We start from the raw sequence: 14,880 nt of genomic DNA, 5'->3' as shown, positions 1-14,880 counted from the left end.
CATGCTCGGTCTTCCTCGGGGCGCTTTTGAGTTCTCTTTTCCCTCTCCGTTAATTTTGCCAAGTCAGATCTTTCCTGCACATCCAAGGAGTTGTCTATTTAGAAATAATTGCCTGGGCTGCGGGTGGCCTGGTTTCGCTGCTTCCACAACTGGCTTTGGGCCACAGCCCCTTTGCTATTAGATATAAGTGATAGCTGATGACAACCTGGCCTCTATAAGCGTGTCTCGTCTTTGCTTTCAAAAAGCCATCTAAGCATAAATCAAATCAAATAAACAAGCTAAAAGAAACATATAAGTTCACGGGGAGCCAAATGAATGATGCATAACCCACAAATTATACACGTGGAGCTGATCCAATCAATTAGGCACAAGCCTGCCTCAGCATAAGTGGAAGGGGTCATGGATGGCCGGCACCGTCCTAGTTACAGAAATAGAAGAGATGGAGGAATGACCCATGCATGGCAGCAAAGGACAGAGGTGTGTGTGTGGGGGGGGTCATAATTGGGACAGAAACCTAAGAGCGGAGGAGACTCTTAGGCTGACCACGCCACTCAGAGGCAACCCCCCCCCCATCTAAGTTATCCTGGTTGGAACAACTGCAGTTCTAATAAGCTTACGTAATCAATTTCTGTGACTTGCGTAAATGGTATAGGTTTGCATCTCTTGGCTCATTTGCATATGTTGGATTCATTTGCATAAATTATTCTCCTCCTGCAAGCTAAAGGAGGAGCTACTCTGGGTACTGAAGCTTTCCCCGCGAACCAGTGGAAATCCTACTCAGATCACCCCAGATTTTCAAGACCTACCATGCCTACCATAAGGACTAGAAACTTGCCTATTCACTCCTGCATTCAATACTAAATACAACACTGGACGAAATCATAGACAACTCACACGCCGCCTTCGCCTTCGCCTGCTATGGCATGTGTCCTAACACTCCACTGAGCAAGGTTGGGGGCCTTCCTCCAGCCTAAGGAGTTCTTCCTCTGACTTAAATGGCTCTTTCTCCAACAGAGCAGCCCATTAAGCTGGAGGAAGACTCCTTGGGCTGGTGACAGCTTCTCCAGCCTACGGTAGGATACGTGCCTTTACCTGCACCCAATAAACCCAGAGATCGGTTGTGCTATTTAAAGAAAATGTCGTCCCCTCCCCCAAGCTGACAGGCGCAGAAAGCACCCTAACGGAAGCCAATTACCTTCCTCCTTAATTCAATCATAAAACGAGCACTTAACGCCTCTTTCCTGGGATGACAGCTAGAGGCATTGGGTGTGGAGACAGAGATAACTGGGCTTGTGGTCAGGTGGAAAATTGGACCAAAGGAAGGGCTCCCCAGCACTGCTCACATTGCTGGTTCCTCCCTTCTGCAAACATTCCCTTCATTCTGATTGGGATAGAACCTCAGTCCAAATGGTGGGGAAATCGCCATGCCGGATGCTGCAAATATCAGATCTCCCGAGCATCAACCCACAGTAGGGTCGCCAGGTTCTCCTTGGCCACCAGTGGGTGGGGGATGAGGGGGGTAGGGTTCCCAGATTCAGGGGGGGAAACTCCTGGAGATATGGGGATGGAGCCTGGGGAGGACAGGGACCTCAGCGGGGTACAATGCCATAGAGTCCTCCTTCCTTAGCACCAATTTTCCCCAGGGGAACTGATCTCAGTAGTCTGGCGGTGAACTATAATTCCAGGGGATCCCCAGGTCCCACCTGGAGGCTGTAGCAACCTGAGCTGCAGTGTTAGGAAAGCCTGGTGACGAATAAATATACACTGCAAGAGATGTATAAGTTAACACGTTCTATTTGTAACTCTCATTCTATAAAGTGCATATTGTGCTACTATTACATCCTTATCAGGTAAAAAAGGTAAAGGTTCCCTTGCTCGAAAGCCAGTCGAATCCGACTCTAGGGTTGCAGTGCTCATTTCCGTTTCAAAGCCAAAGAGCCAGCGCTGTCTGAAGACGTTTCCGTGGTCATGTTGGTTGGCATGACTAAACACCAAGGTGCACAGAACGCTGTTACCTTCCCACCGAAGTGGTACCTACTTATCTCCTTGCAATTTCTCGCTTTCGAACGGCTAGGTTGGCAGGAGCTGGAACTAGAGATGGGAGCTCACTCCATCATGCGGCACCTGGGTCTCGAACTGCTGAACTACTGACCTTCCACAGCCTGCAGTTCAGCGTCTTAACCACTTGAGCCACCGCAGCTCCTGCCTTATCAGGTACATGTATTCAATTCATTCAGTTTAGCAACTACCAGTCAATTTCACATCAATTTTTTTTTGACTTTTTTAAAAAAATTGATGCGAAATTGACTGGTAGTTGCTAAACTAAATGAATTGAATACATGTCCCAGATAAGGATGCAATAATAGCACATTATGCACTTTATAGAATGATAGTTATAAATAGAACACAATGTATACACGTCTTGCAGTGTTTACTTATTCATTACCAGGCCCACCTGGAGGCTGGCATCCCTAACCCACAGCGGTCTCTGGCACCTCGTCTACTGAAGGGAACACCTTTTATTCTCTCCACACTGTGATGCTCTGGTGTTACATTAACCACTGCCTTTCTTGTTGGGCTTTGACTATGGCATGCCAGACACAAATGCAACAGGTACTGCTTTTAACCTTACCCCCATCTTAGGGGAACTGCACCAGTGGGATTTGAGCTTGTTGCAAGGGCCGTGACAGGAATAATAATCAATCAGCACTTGCTGTTAACCAATGAAGACTGGCTGTTAAAGCAAAGCTTGTCAGAGAGACATCTATTACATTACCCAAACACTTGATGGCAAGCCCATCTCCCTGGGAGTTACGGACAGCATTTTACCCCCTTAAAACAAATTTCCTTGCTGCATCCTTGGGAAAGTAGCGAACATCCTTACATCGTATCTGATGGTCTGGTTGGCGCTTCTGACAAGCTGGAGAGTTCAGAAAGTCTGTGTATTTCTCCAGTCACCATATCTCAGTATAACCTACACCGCAGGGCTGTTGGGAGGCTAGAAGGTGGGGAGGGAACCTAAGTTAATTCTTCAGAGCCTCTTGGAAGAACGGGATAGAAACATGAAAGACTGGCGAAAGCAATGGACCATGGGAATCTGTGTTCAAACCAGTGTTCCCTCTAAGGTGAGTTCGTGTGAGCTAGCTCACAGTTTTTTAGCCTCCGGCTCAGACATTTTTGTCTTAGCTCAGGAAGGACGGCACCAGAGCGAACTAATTTATGCTGTCGCCAAATCGCTCGCTCCCAACTTTCGTGCCAAGTAGCTCACAAAGTAGAATTTTTGCTCACAAGACTCCACAGCTTAGAAGGAGGCATTGGTTCACAGAGTGCTCCTTTGTAATGAAGCGTTTTCTCAACATACCCTACCTCACAGGGTTGTTGTGAGCCTAAACCGGAAGAGAGGAGAAGCATGTGAAGAAAGGGGAAAGCGGAAACTATCACAGAGGAAAGAGCGATCGGCCAGGCAGTCGATCTTCCGAGCGCAGATCAGTTGATTTGGAATAAGCAATAACTCAGAGCAGCTTTTCAGCCTCAAAAGCTGAAAGACCCAGGATTCTTCTAGGCAACAACTCTCCAGGCACGATCGGTTCACTCACTGTAGGAGGGCCTTTGTTCTACGACCCCCCTTGGTGCAAACTTCAAGGGGGTAAAACAAAGAAAGGAGGCGGGAGCAGCGAAAGGGCAGTGGGAGGCAGGCGCTCTCGCCCCTCGCAACAGGGAGAGTGGTACTTACATGCGTCAGCCCTCTCTGCAGTGGCTTCCTTCTCCCAAGGGCTTCGAGCATTTAACAGGACTCTCTCTCTCAGCTGTGGCCCGAGCGCTCTCCTCGCCAGTGCCGAGCTCTCCCCTGCAACGTGGGCAAGGCAGAATGAGCCTCAGCCAAGGCCCAGCCTTGTTTTGGGAGGGAGATGACACTGTGGGTGTGTGTTTTTGCCCTGCAGGGGATCAAACTGGTTTCTCCATCCACGGCGGAGAGGCTCCCCCTCCTTCCCTCTTCCCCCCCCCCCAGCACTTTAGCGAGGAGGTGCTGCCGCTCCCCTGGCACATTCTTCGCATTCCCTGCCGTGTGTCGCTCTAGACACCCTGGCCTGATGGGGGAGAATTCCAGCAAATCTACGGTCATTTGCTTTTGCCAAATTCCATCTGGGGTCAAGGGCTCGGGGCCTGAGATGCCAAAACAACTCACTCAGGAGATCCCACAGCTTTGACACGCATTCCTACACCTGGTGCTGCACCATCGCCCACTCCGCAGCCATGACCAAGGCTTACAAACTGATGGCACCCACTGGGTGACGCTGCTGTGGCTCTCTCACTGTCCACCCTGCACCAAAACCAGAACTAAACTTCCTAAGGTAACAGTAGCCCAGTACCTTGACGGGGGCCTGCTAGACTGGCACAGTTATGCAAGTAAGCATTCTCATCAAAACTGTTAATTGTGTTAGATGTTCAGGAACCCATTCCCTCCCCCCTCAAAAAGTGTGGGGGGAGGGGGGAGCTGGGAGGTGTTGCTGGGCCGAATGAACAAACCCTTAATCCACTGCTTGTGACCGTCTTAAACTGTAAGGAGAGACGCTAGGCAAAAGAGGACTCAATTAGGCTCGGTGCAAAAGGTCTTGGGTTGCATTTAAGGTTACAAAGATACAAAGAAGTTTTCTCTTTGAACATCTGAAAGTGAGCGGTGATTTCACTCTTGTCAGCAACCTTTATATGAACTCATGGGTCTACTGGAAGAGAAAATAAAACGTGATGGTTTTGGTATCCACAGAACTGGATCAGGAAAATTCCTAGTAGGAAAGGGAAGGGAAGGGAAGGGAAGGGAAGGGAAGGAAAGGAAAGGAAAGGAAAGGAAAGGAAAGGAAAGGAAAGGAAAGGAAAGGAAAGGAAAGGAAAGGAAAGGAAAGGAAAGGCTACAGGACTGGTGCAATTTAGAAATCCTGCCTCAGTGTGCTGATTCCACTCACCCTTTTTGTATAACTACTTCCAACATCACTAGATATTTTCAAAAAAAATATTTTATTCAATTTTCAATTGTCCATTTACAATACATAATATCACCATTATATAGGATAAGTTTATATCACAGCTTGACCACTTACAAGGGAACATTCAAATCACAGTTGGATATACATCGGCTTAAAAGTGATGGTTTTTTTCTTTCATAAACTTAGTACTAATATATTATATTAACATAAACTTAGCATTAACATCATCACCTCTATTTACCACAGGTGAAGAGTGTCTATTACCACTGGTAATCTCTTGAGAAACTAGCTATGATAGGATAGGTAGCCATATAGGAGGAGGAGGAGATTGGATTTATACCCCGACCATCACTTGGAGTCTCAGAGGGGCTTACAAACTCCTTTCCCTTCCCCTCCCCACAACAGACACCCTGTGAGGTCAGTGGGGCTGAGAGAACTCTTGACACAAACTGCTCTTTTTCAAGGACAGCTGTGCCAGAGCTTGTGACTGACCCAAGGTCACATCAGCAGGCGCAAGTGGAGGAGTGGGGAATCAAACCCGGTTCTCCCAGATTAGAGTCTCAGAGCGGTTTACAAACTCCTTCCCCTTCCCCTCCCCACAACAGGCACCCTGTGAGGTGGGTGGGGCTGAGAGAGCTCTGACAGAAACTGCTCTTTTTCAAGGACAGCTGTGCCAGAGCTTCTGACTGACCCAAGGTCAGATCAGCAGGTGCAAGTGGAGGAGTGGGGAATCAAACCCGGTTCTCCCAGATTAGAGTCTGCACACTTAACCACTACACCAAACTGGCTCATATACTAGTGTTCACTATACCCGCCATTAGTTTTTGTTGGTTTCATTATATATAGATTCCATAATCTCTTATACCATAAGTTTAAGGTTGGTTTACTTTCTGATTTCCACTTCGATGCTATGGTTGTCTTGGCTGCAAATAACAGTAAGGCAATTGTTTTTCTTTGAATAGAACATCACTAGATATTGAAGGAAAACATTGATTTGCCAGGGATATTATGACCCCAGGTTCATCTCTGTCTCCATCTTCCCACCCCCACCCCCACCACATCTTATAGCCCCATGTGTGAAGTTTACCAATATCCAAAGTTCCAAATAGTCAAAGGCATGGAAATTTTTGCAAAGTAATATTCATCCACATGTCCTTTAATGGACATGAAATTCCACAAAACACATTTGCTGGCAAAAACATTTTTATTCCCCCCAAATTATTTTTCTTCTTCAACATCCTGGATCTTCTTTGTGAGTTTTGGAGCAACCCACCCCCCCGGCATCCTGTCATTACTGAGGGTCCAGCAAAACATGCATTTCACACAAAGCCAGAGAACTGAGGTCACTTCCCTGACTCTCCCATCTCAACCCACTAAGAAGATTGGACTTATACCCTGCCCTTCACTCGGAATCTCAGAGTGGCTTACAAGCTCTCTGTGAGGTAGGTAGGGATGAGTGAGAGAACTGCTCTGAAGAGAACAGCTCTGACAGAACTGTGACTGGCCCAAGGTCACCCAGCAGGCTTCATGTGGAGGACTGGGAAATCAAACCCGGTTCTCCAGATTAGAGTCTGCTGCTCTTAACCACTACACCAAACTGGCAGGCCTTCACAATCATTAATTCATGGGGCCATGAACGGTAGACCACCTGCTTTAAGTGTAGACAGTGCCAGGTCCAAACCCTGGCAACTCCAATTAAAAGGATCAGGTAAAATGTGATGTTAAAGAACTTGATCTGAGATCCTGGAGAGACACTGCCATTCTAGACAGTACTGACCTTGATGGCCCAATGGTCTGACCGAAAAGCCGCGTGCACATGTCACAGTGAACGAATGTACATTCTGCATACGTGTGGCTATATCTGTCTGTAAGAAACAGCCAACGCATGTCCACTTTACCAATGAAACTGAGGGCTGGTATTTGCATAAATGGGAGGTTTAAAATCACACAGTAAAATGCAGTATATGCATTGATCATAAGAGGAGCACATTTCAATAAAAATCAAATGTACCCTGCCTAAGTACATTCGCTGTAACTTCTGAACAAGGCAGCTTCGTATGTTCAAGCCAAACACAGTTTCCAAGCCATGTATGGCACCCTACCAAAGACAAAATACCCTCAATTGCAATGGGAAGCTGTCTGGGGAATGCAGGGCTATTTTGGGGCAGGAATGCACAGGAACGGAGTTCCGTCTGGCTCCCGAGTTGGCCACACCCAGCAGGAACTCATTAGCATAATATGCCAAACCCAACAGCAGAAACTCATTAGGATTGGCTACATTAGGGGTGTGTGGCCTAACATGCAAAGGGTTCCTGCTACAAAAAAAGCCCTGGGTTTGGACAACAAACAAGGTAAACAGAATAAGAAGCAAAAGGTGGGTGTGGCTGAATGACCACACTTCTGGCAATGTGGGGGTGTGGCCTATTAGGCTAATGAGCTGCTCTGTCAGGGGTGTGGCCTAATATGCTAATGTATTTCTGCTGTTGGGTGTGGCCTATTATGCTAATGAGTTCCTGCTGGGCTTACTCTACAAAAAAAGCCCTGGGGGAATGAATTCCACTATCCAGTTGGCAATGTGGTTACTGCTAGTCAACCTTATCTGGGTTAGACTAGATGGTCTGTATGGCCCTTCCAACTGTATGATTCTGTGATGTTAAGACCCATATTAATTCATTTGCCTTAGTGAACTGCTGGCAAATTTCTAGAGTTATACATCATAAAAAGGAGACTTTTTTCCCTATCAAGTCTAAGCATCCCCAAATCTGGGATGCCATGTTTGACAGGTAAATATGCCATGTTCACCTGTGAGCCCAGTCTGTTCACCTGTCCACCGTTTGGCTTGAATGGCCATCGAACAGCTCTGCAGCCGTGCACTATTTGTGCCAGTGGAGTTTAGTTTCCTTGGGGTAGAGGAGTTCTATTTCCCTGTTTCCCAAAGGCCTTTGCATCTGTACAACAGACAAGAGGATGGTTGGGTCTGGTCATTAAATGATGTGAGTGGTGAACTACAACTCGCATAATGCAGTGCAAATAGCATGGATAGAAGTGAACACCAAATGTTAAGGCTGTGTATATGTGGTGGGGTTAAATGGTGGTTATAATAATTGGCGGGGCTGATTTGTTCACTGTTTGTGTGACTGATTGCTGAGTAGCATGCATCAACATCAGGTCTGTGGGGGCGGAGAAGGAGAATCCCCACTGGACTGGGAGAGAATTTCCGTGCGGGAAATACGACTGATTGCACTGTATTGTACTTTTTGAATGCATGAAAAGGAACCTAAAGAACAAGGCTGAACCTTTTGATGAAAAACTGGCACCCCATTCACAGCTGGCGAACAGACCGTGAGTTGAACAGGCAGGGGTCCAAGCATTCCCTATCCGAAATGTGACTGGGTGTACCCCCCGTTTTCTGTAACACTCAATCTCCCATCGAGCTGAAGCCGGGAGCCTTCAGTTCCTCTCTCTCTTTTTCAAGCGGGGTGGTTGATGAAGAAAGTCAACAAGCAGGGTGTGGAGGTCAAACCACCCATTTGATGCAAGGGAATGAAACTGGTTTTTCATGAGCCACCACTGAACCTCTTCCCTTCTTAACTGCAGCTGGAAGGCAGAACGCGGCTCTCTTGCCAAGGCAGACATGAAATGCAAAATGCCCTTGGGGAGGCAGGAGAGCTGCCAATGGCTCCCACAAAGCACTGGGGCTCGTCATCACCTTGTACACATTAGCACTTTCATCTGCCATTCTTTTGAGCAGTTACCTCACAGTGTCCTGCTGACACGTTTACCTGCACCTAAACATCCGGTAAATGGGACATAACAAACCCATCACCCTCACATTCAATCCAAATATTCTCATTCAAGAATCAGCTTGTCAACACCAATAGAAAGGAAAGATTAGCTCAAAAGTCCTTGAATTCCGAGCAAAGACTACATTAGAAATGATTTCAGCTCCATTTGACTCTCTGCAATCTATCACTATCCAGCTGACTTATTCCCAAACCACTGGGATGCCTAACAGCTTTCTTAACTACTTATTTATTTACTTCATTTACCCCAATTTTCATCAGCGGGCAGCCAAAGTGGCTTACTTCTCCCCTCTGTTTCATCCTCACAACAACCCTGTGAGGTAGGTTAGGCTGAGAGTGTGTGATGGCCCAAGGTCACCCAGCAAGTCACCATGGCAGGATGGAGATTTGAACCTGGGTCTTCCAGATCCTAGACTGACACTCTAACCACTGCGCTGCACTACTTAACACTTTGGCTGCATTCAGACATTACATATCACCACAGTTATATGTGATGTGTCAATGCAACCTTTGTTTAAGGTTCATGCAAGCATTCTGAAGACCCATTTTTAAAAATGCTCTTAGTTGTCTTCATATACACTCATGAGTAGACTGCGGCCTTATAACAGGCCCACAACAATGCTCCCTCTAAGCTGTGGAGTCTTGTGAGCAAAAATTCTGCTTTCTGAGCTACCGGCCTTAAAGTTGTGAGCGAGCGATTTGGCTGCTGCATAAATTAGTTTGCTCTCGAGCCATCCCTTCCTGAGCTAAGACAAAAATGTGTGAGCCAAAGGCTAAAAAATTGCGAGCCAGCTCACACTAACTCAGCTTAGAGGGAACACCGGCCCACAACCCTCTTGGCCCTTAGGCAGCAGTGCACTCTCTGAGGAGTCCCACAGAGAAATGTGCACGCACCGTGGCCAAGAGGAGCAGAAAGCGACCAACTTGAGGGGTGCTGCTCAGTTCTGACCCTTTCTGCACCACCTGCGACAACTGTTTCGGCAGCTGTCACGTCAAGAGCAGGTAGAGAAAGAGGTACTTTTCTCCCTTTCTCACAATACAAGAACTCGTGGGCACTCCATGAAACTGCAGAGCGGTCGGGTTAGAACGGATAAAAGGAAGTACTTCTTCACCCAAAGAGTGATTAACACATGGACTTCACTGCCACAGGAGGTGGTGGCGGCTACAAGCATGGACGGCTTCAAAAGGGAATTAGATAGGCATATGGAGCAGAGGTCCATCAGTGGCTATTAGCCACAAGGTATAGATAGGGACTCTGGGGCAAGGGATGCTCTGTCATCTTGGTGCTTGTGGGGGGGGGGGTCAACAGTGGGAGGGCTTCTAATGTCCTGGCCCCACTGGTGGACCTCCTGATGGCACCTGGTATTTCTGGCCACTGTGTGACACAGAATGTTGGACTGGATGGGCCTTTGGCCTGATCCAACATTGGCATCTCTTATGTTCTTTTGTCTTTCCCCATTTTAGTGGAAAGACCACTCAGTCCTGATGATGTCTTCCGTAAGCTACAGGTTCGATCCCTGGCAACTCCGGGAACTCAGACCAGGATCTCAGACCCTGGATAGCTCCTGTCAGTCAGAGGAGAGGACACTGTGCTAAATGGACCAACGGGTAAATATGAAGATGCCTCCTGCGTTCCCTCCCATGTGTTCTGGTTAGGGCTGGTAGCAGCTGCCAAGGACCGCCACGGGCTCCCCAGATAAAGATTCCCTTTCTGCTCACCATTACATCACCCACACTGAGCAATCCCCCCCAATATGAAAACAAATCACACACCTTGCCCAGCTCTACAGGCTCCCAGGGCCTCTGGAATTCTGTGCTTCTCTTCTCTGGGTGGTCCCACAGGCATATCCTTTAAGGAGAGACCCCGGGAGAGGTCATGTCCAATGTTCCCTCTAAGCTCTGGAGTCTTGTGAGCAAAAAATTCTCCTTTGTGAGCGACTGGCATGAAAGTTGTGAGCGAGGGATCTGGCTACTGCATCAGTTAGTCTGCTCTGGAGCCATCCTTCCTGAGCAAAGACAAAAATGTGTGAGCCGGAGGCTTAAAAACTGCGAGCTGGCTCACACTAAATCAGCTTAGAGGGAACACTGGCTCATGTCCAGTTCTGGGAGTGCCATATCAGTCTCCTGTCATTGCGCTAAAGCAGTAGCAAATACGGTAGCTATGCTGTTCTGGGCCAATCTACCCCTGTACAGAGATACTGCACATTCTTTTACAACAAAAGCTAGGCTTCCCCTGTGCCCTTTTTTTTGCTACTGGGTGTGCCCGCAATAGAGCTTTACACTAGCTCTGACTCATGGGAGAAGACTGCACGGAATTCCTTACACTATAAAGTTGCCCCGTACTCCCTTCGGCCCCTGCATCACCCGAACACAAAACCTCAAGTGTTGACTGCAATTCTTTGCTCCTCCCCTGAGACTACCTGGGTGCATCATCACACGGTGTGGCTCTTCAGGTGCTTCCACGCTTCCCCATTTTTTAGGTGCCAATGACCTCTGATTGGTCATTTATACCTGAGAATCCAGACCATTGCATTTCTGGTTCTCCAGTTGTCGTACTGATCTGTACAATTTTTGGAGCTCCCATTACAATCGTAGCATAGGTTTTTTTCCAGGTGTAATCTGAGAGCCAGGCTCTCTCGCCTTCGCACTTGTGAACACATGAAGCTATCTTCTGCTTAGATTCCCCCACACTGTTCACAGTTCTGGGTGGATGTCCCAAACTCAAGTTAGAGAGTCCACACACGTCTACTAGGATACCTATGAAGGGGAGCACATGTGTTAACACTAGCAGTAGTGCTCCAAGGTCTCAGATCAAGGTCTTTTACATCCCAGGATGTCCCAAACTCAAGTTAGAGAGTCCACACATGTCTACTAGGATACCTATGAAGGGGAGTACATGTATTAACACTAGCAGTAGTGCTCCAGGGTCTCAGATCAAGGTCTTTTACATCCCATACTACCTCCGATCCCTTGAAGAGGCACAGCAAAAAGGAAACCAAGCGGCCAGTGATGAGATAAAAGCAAACTCCATGTTGGAGGTGTGTTTGTGGGTGCTTGGCCGGCTTAGAACTGTGCCCCCTCAGTTCAATGCCTGTGGTAGTGACACGCTCCCTAAAAAACTGCCTCTCGGTTATCTCATCAGTTTCCACTCTGTTCCACACCATAAACAACAATACTGGCAGGGTTAGGAGATACCTGGGAAAATGGGGGGCAGTGACCTCCATACGATGACGTTCTTTCCACCCCAGGCTGGGTGGGCTTCTCCTTCTCTGTAGGAAAGGAGTGGAAACGGAGCCAGGATTGCATGAGACTGGTGACAAGCACCTTTCCCTGCCCTGAAGCAGGACTCTCCAGACACTGTCAGAACAAGGAAATCTGGCTTTGTTCAGATCAAATCTTCTGCAGTGGCAGCATGGAAAATGTCCAGTGGCTTCGAAGTTGCTGTCCCAGCAATACTCAGCAACTGGTCTTTCCCCCTTTTTAAGAGCCTCTTACAATTCCTACTTAAAGGAAGGTGTGGTGGCAACCGAGCTGAACATGCAGATTCAGAGAGGTGAATACAAGAACGACCATTCTGCACTGGAGCACTATTGTGCAGGGAAATGGTTTATGGCCGAAATCCATAGCTGTGGATGGCTACTGAGCACCATCTAGAGGCAGAACTTGACAGCTTAGCAGCTGACACAAAGAGGCTTTAAATGGCTCTTATTTCATTTGGGCTTCTCATGTAATTGCAAAACTTAAACCGTATGGAACTCACTTGCATCGCCAATGGTGCATTTGCAGTGCACAGACACAGGAAGTCTGCAAGGTAATTTAAAGTCGTACCCCCCCCCTAAAAAAATGCTTTGTGTCATCGACTTCTCTGCAACCACAATAATTTATTCATTAAAATATGTATACCCCACCTTTCTTTTTTTGGCTCAAGGCAGCTTAGGAGTCCACAATTAAAAAACGCAATGTAAAAGAAAGCTACCAATTATTCCCCTCCCCACCAAACGTCTTCAGACTACAATCAATTAAAAGCCCCCAGCAAAAGCCCTAGGAGCCTTGCAGCTCCTCTGCAAAATTCCAGAGACAGCACCCCTTTCAGCCATTCCACAGGGTGAGAGTTCTGATCAAAAAAGCAGGGCTTGGGTTGATGCCAGGCAAGCTACCTTCAGTGGGGAAACAGCTAGTTGGTGGCAACCTGAGGACTGCAGCTGGCCGTAGTGCCTTATGCCCTAAAACCACAATCCAACAGAGAGTTAAGTTGGCATAAGACTTATCCCTTACCTTCTGTTGAGCAAAATTGATAAGCCTTCTTCCAACCTAAGGAGACTTCCTTCAGCTTGTGGCTCTCCAATGAAAAGAGCCACTTAACTTGGAGGGCTGCCGTTCAGGCTGAAGTTTCTCAGGCTAAGGTAGAACACACGTCACTGCAATGAAATTGGCTTCAGCGCCCTCAACCCTGAGTTACTGCCTGGCGTCAAGTTTTTAAGGTTAGCCAAAGCACTCCTTAGCCAACAGGCATTTCAAAAGCCACGTAATACCTTTTTTATTAGGGCCAACCAAAATGACCTAAAACAGCATGCAAGCTTTCAAGTTCTCCAAAATTCTTCCTTGGGCACTTTTTAAAAAAGAAATGGGTGAGGAGAGTAGATGTCCACCTGCAACTTTTGTCTGTGTTACTTTGTGTCCCAAGGTTTTAAAACACTCCTTAGTCTACTGTTTTTGCCTTTTCAAGGTATAATGCATGCTAAAAATGCACGGGAAGAGAGACAGGCGTGCATGTGGAGGGTGGGCTTGCTCTTTAAGCCTGAAAACTAGCAGCAGGTCCTTCCAAAAAGAAAGTCTCCTTTTTGGGGGGCTTGCATCCCAGCGGGTGGGGCACCACAACCCCCCTAAGAAGTAAACTACAATCCAAGGGCTATTATTTAATTCATTTATTCCCTGCCTTTCTCCCCAGCACAGAGCCAAAGCAGCTTACATCATTCTCCTCATCTCTATTCTGTAATCACAACAACCCTGTGAGGTAGTGCCACAGGCAACAAGTGGGGTTACAGAGGAGTTTGTCTAAGGTGTGTGTCCTCTTCCCAGGAGTCTTCTAACTCCGCACCCACACCCTTCTCCCTCCTGCCCCCTTCGGCACTGGAGCTGGCAAGAGCCATGTTTGGTTTGCACCACTCTGGGAGGGCCCTGAATATTGCAAACATGACCCTTCTACTGGTCAGGGCATTGCCAGGTGAATGGTCAAGCTTGAGGCGTGAGGACCAGGCAAATTAAAACAAACCACTGTATTGAACAAAGTGGGTTATCATTTCCTGCCGGAGCGCACCAGAGCAATGCTCCGGCAGTAAGGAGCCCAGGGGGCGGGCACATGCAGCAAGCCCCCCCCCCGCTCATCACCAAATGGAGGGACACAAAAACAGTTGTGAACAACAGTTTTAACAGGACACATTTTCAACAAGCGAGATCAGTCCATTATGGAGCCGGCAAGAAAAAACACAAAGCCTCCTAATGTGGCTGCCTCAATGGCCCTCACTGTACCTGCCTCTTTTCAAGGTCCAAAGCCATTCCTTGGGTGAAGAAGAGTTGGATTTCTACCCGGCCCTTCACTTGAAGTGGCTTACAATCTCCTTCCCTTCCTCTCCCCACAACAGATACCCTGTGAGGTAGGTAGGGCTGAGTGAGCTCTGAGAGAACAGCTCTGAGGGAACTGTGACTGGCCCAAGGTCACCCAGCTGGCTTCATGTGGAGGAGGAATGAGGAATCAAACCCGGTTGTCCCAGATTAGAGTCCTGCCACTCTTAACCACTACACCAATCTGGTGAGGGATCCTCTTCTCCTGATAGCAGCGTCTGCCACTCAGCTCGTGGGCAAAGCTTATATTATTTCTCTCATGGCCTAGCTTCCTTGGTGATGATTGGCCTTCCTTTCCCCTCCAATTTCTCCAGGCCCTATCTCAGGCTTGGAGGGTATCTGGGAAATGTAGGCCCATAGGGATAATCGTAGCAAGGTCCAAGACCTCCTGCAGGCCTTTTCAAAAGGTTAGGTGGGAGAAGGAAGTGAATGATTTGCAGCACAGGGACTCACCCAGATTCATGGCAGGCAAG

At 47.7% G+C, this 14,880-nt stretch overlaps 1 protein-coding gene across 1 annotated transcript in view; it reads right to left on the bottom strand.

Moving 5' to 3' along the window:
- ZNF185 (zinc finger protein 185 (LIM domain)) overlaps positions 1-3,855 on the bottom strand; it is a 49,634-nt gene extending 45,779 nt beyond the window's left edge. Inside the window, exon 1 of the mRNA XM_015420489.1 lies at positions 3,734-3,855. The gene's annotated coding sequence lies outside the window, so the exon portion shown is untranslated. The remainder of the gene's footprint in view (positions 1-3,733) is intronic.
- Between the last annotated feature and the right edge of the window lie 11,025 nt (positions 3,856-14,880).

Source organism: Gekko japonicus, unplaced genomic scaffold (assembly GCF_001447785.1).
Source record: "Gekko japonicus isolate JY-2015 unplaced genomic scaffold, Gekko_japonicus_V1.1 scaffold507, whole genome shotgun sequence".
NCBI lineage: Eukaryota > Metazoa > Chordata > Lepidosauria > Squamata > Gekkonidae > Gekko > Gekko japonicus.
The sequence above is the reverse complement of the archived record's forward strand: the minus strand, read 5'-3'. Positions and strand labels throughout refer to the sequence as shown.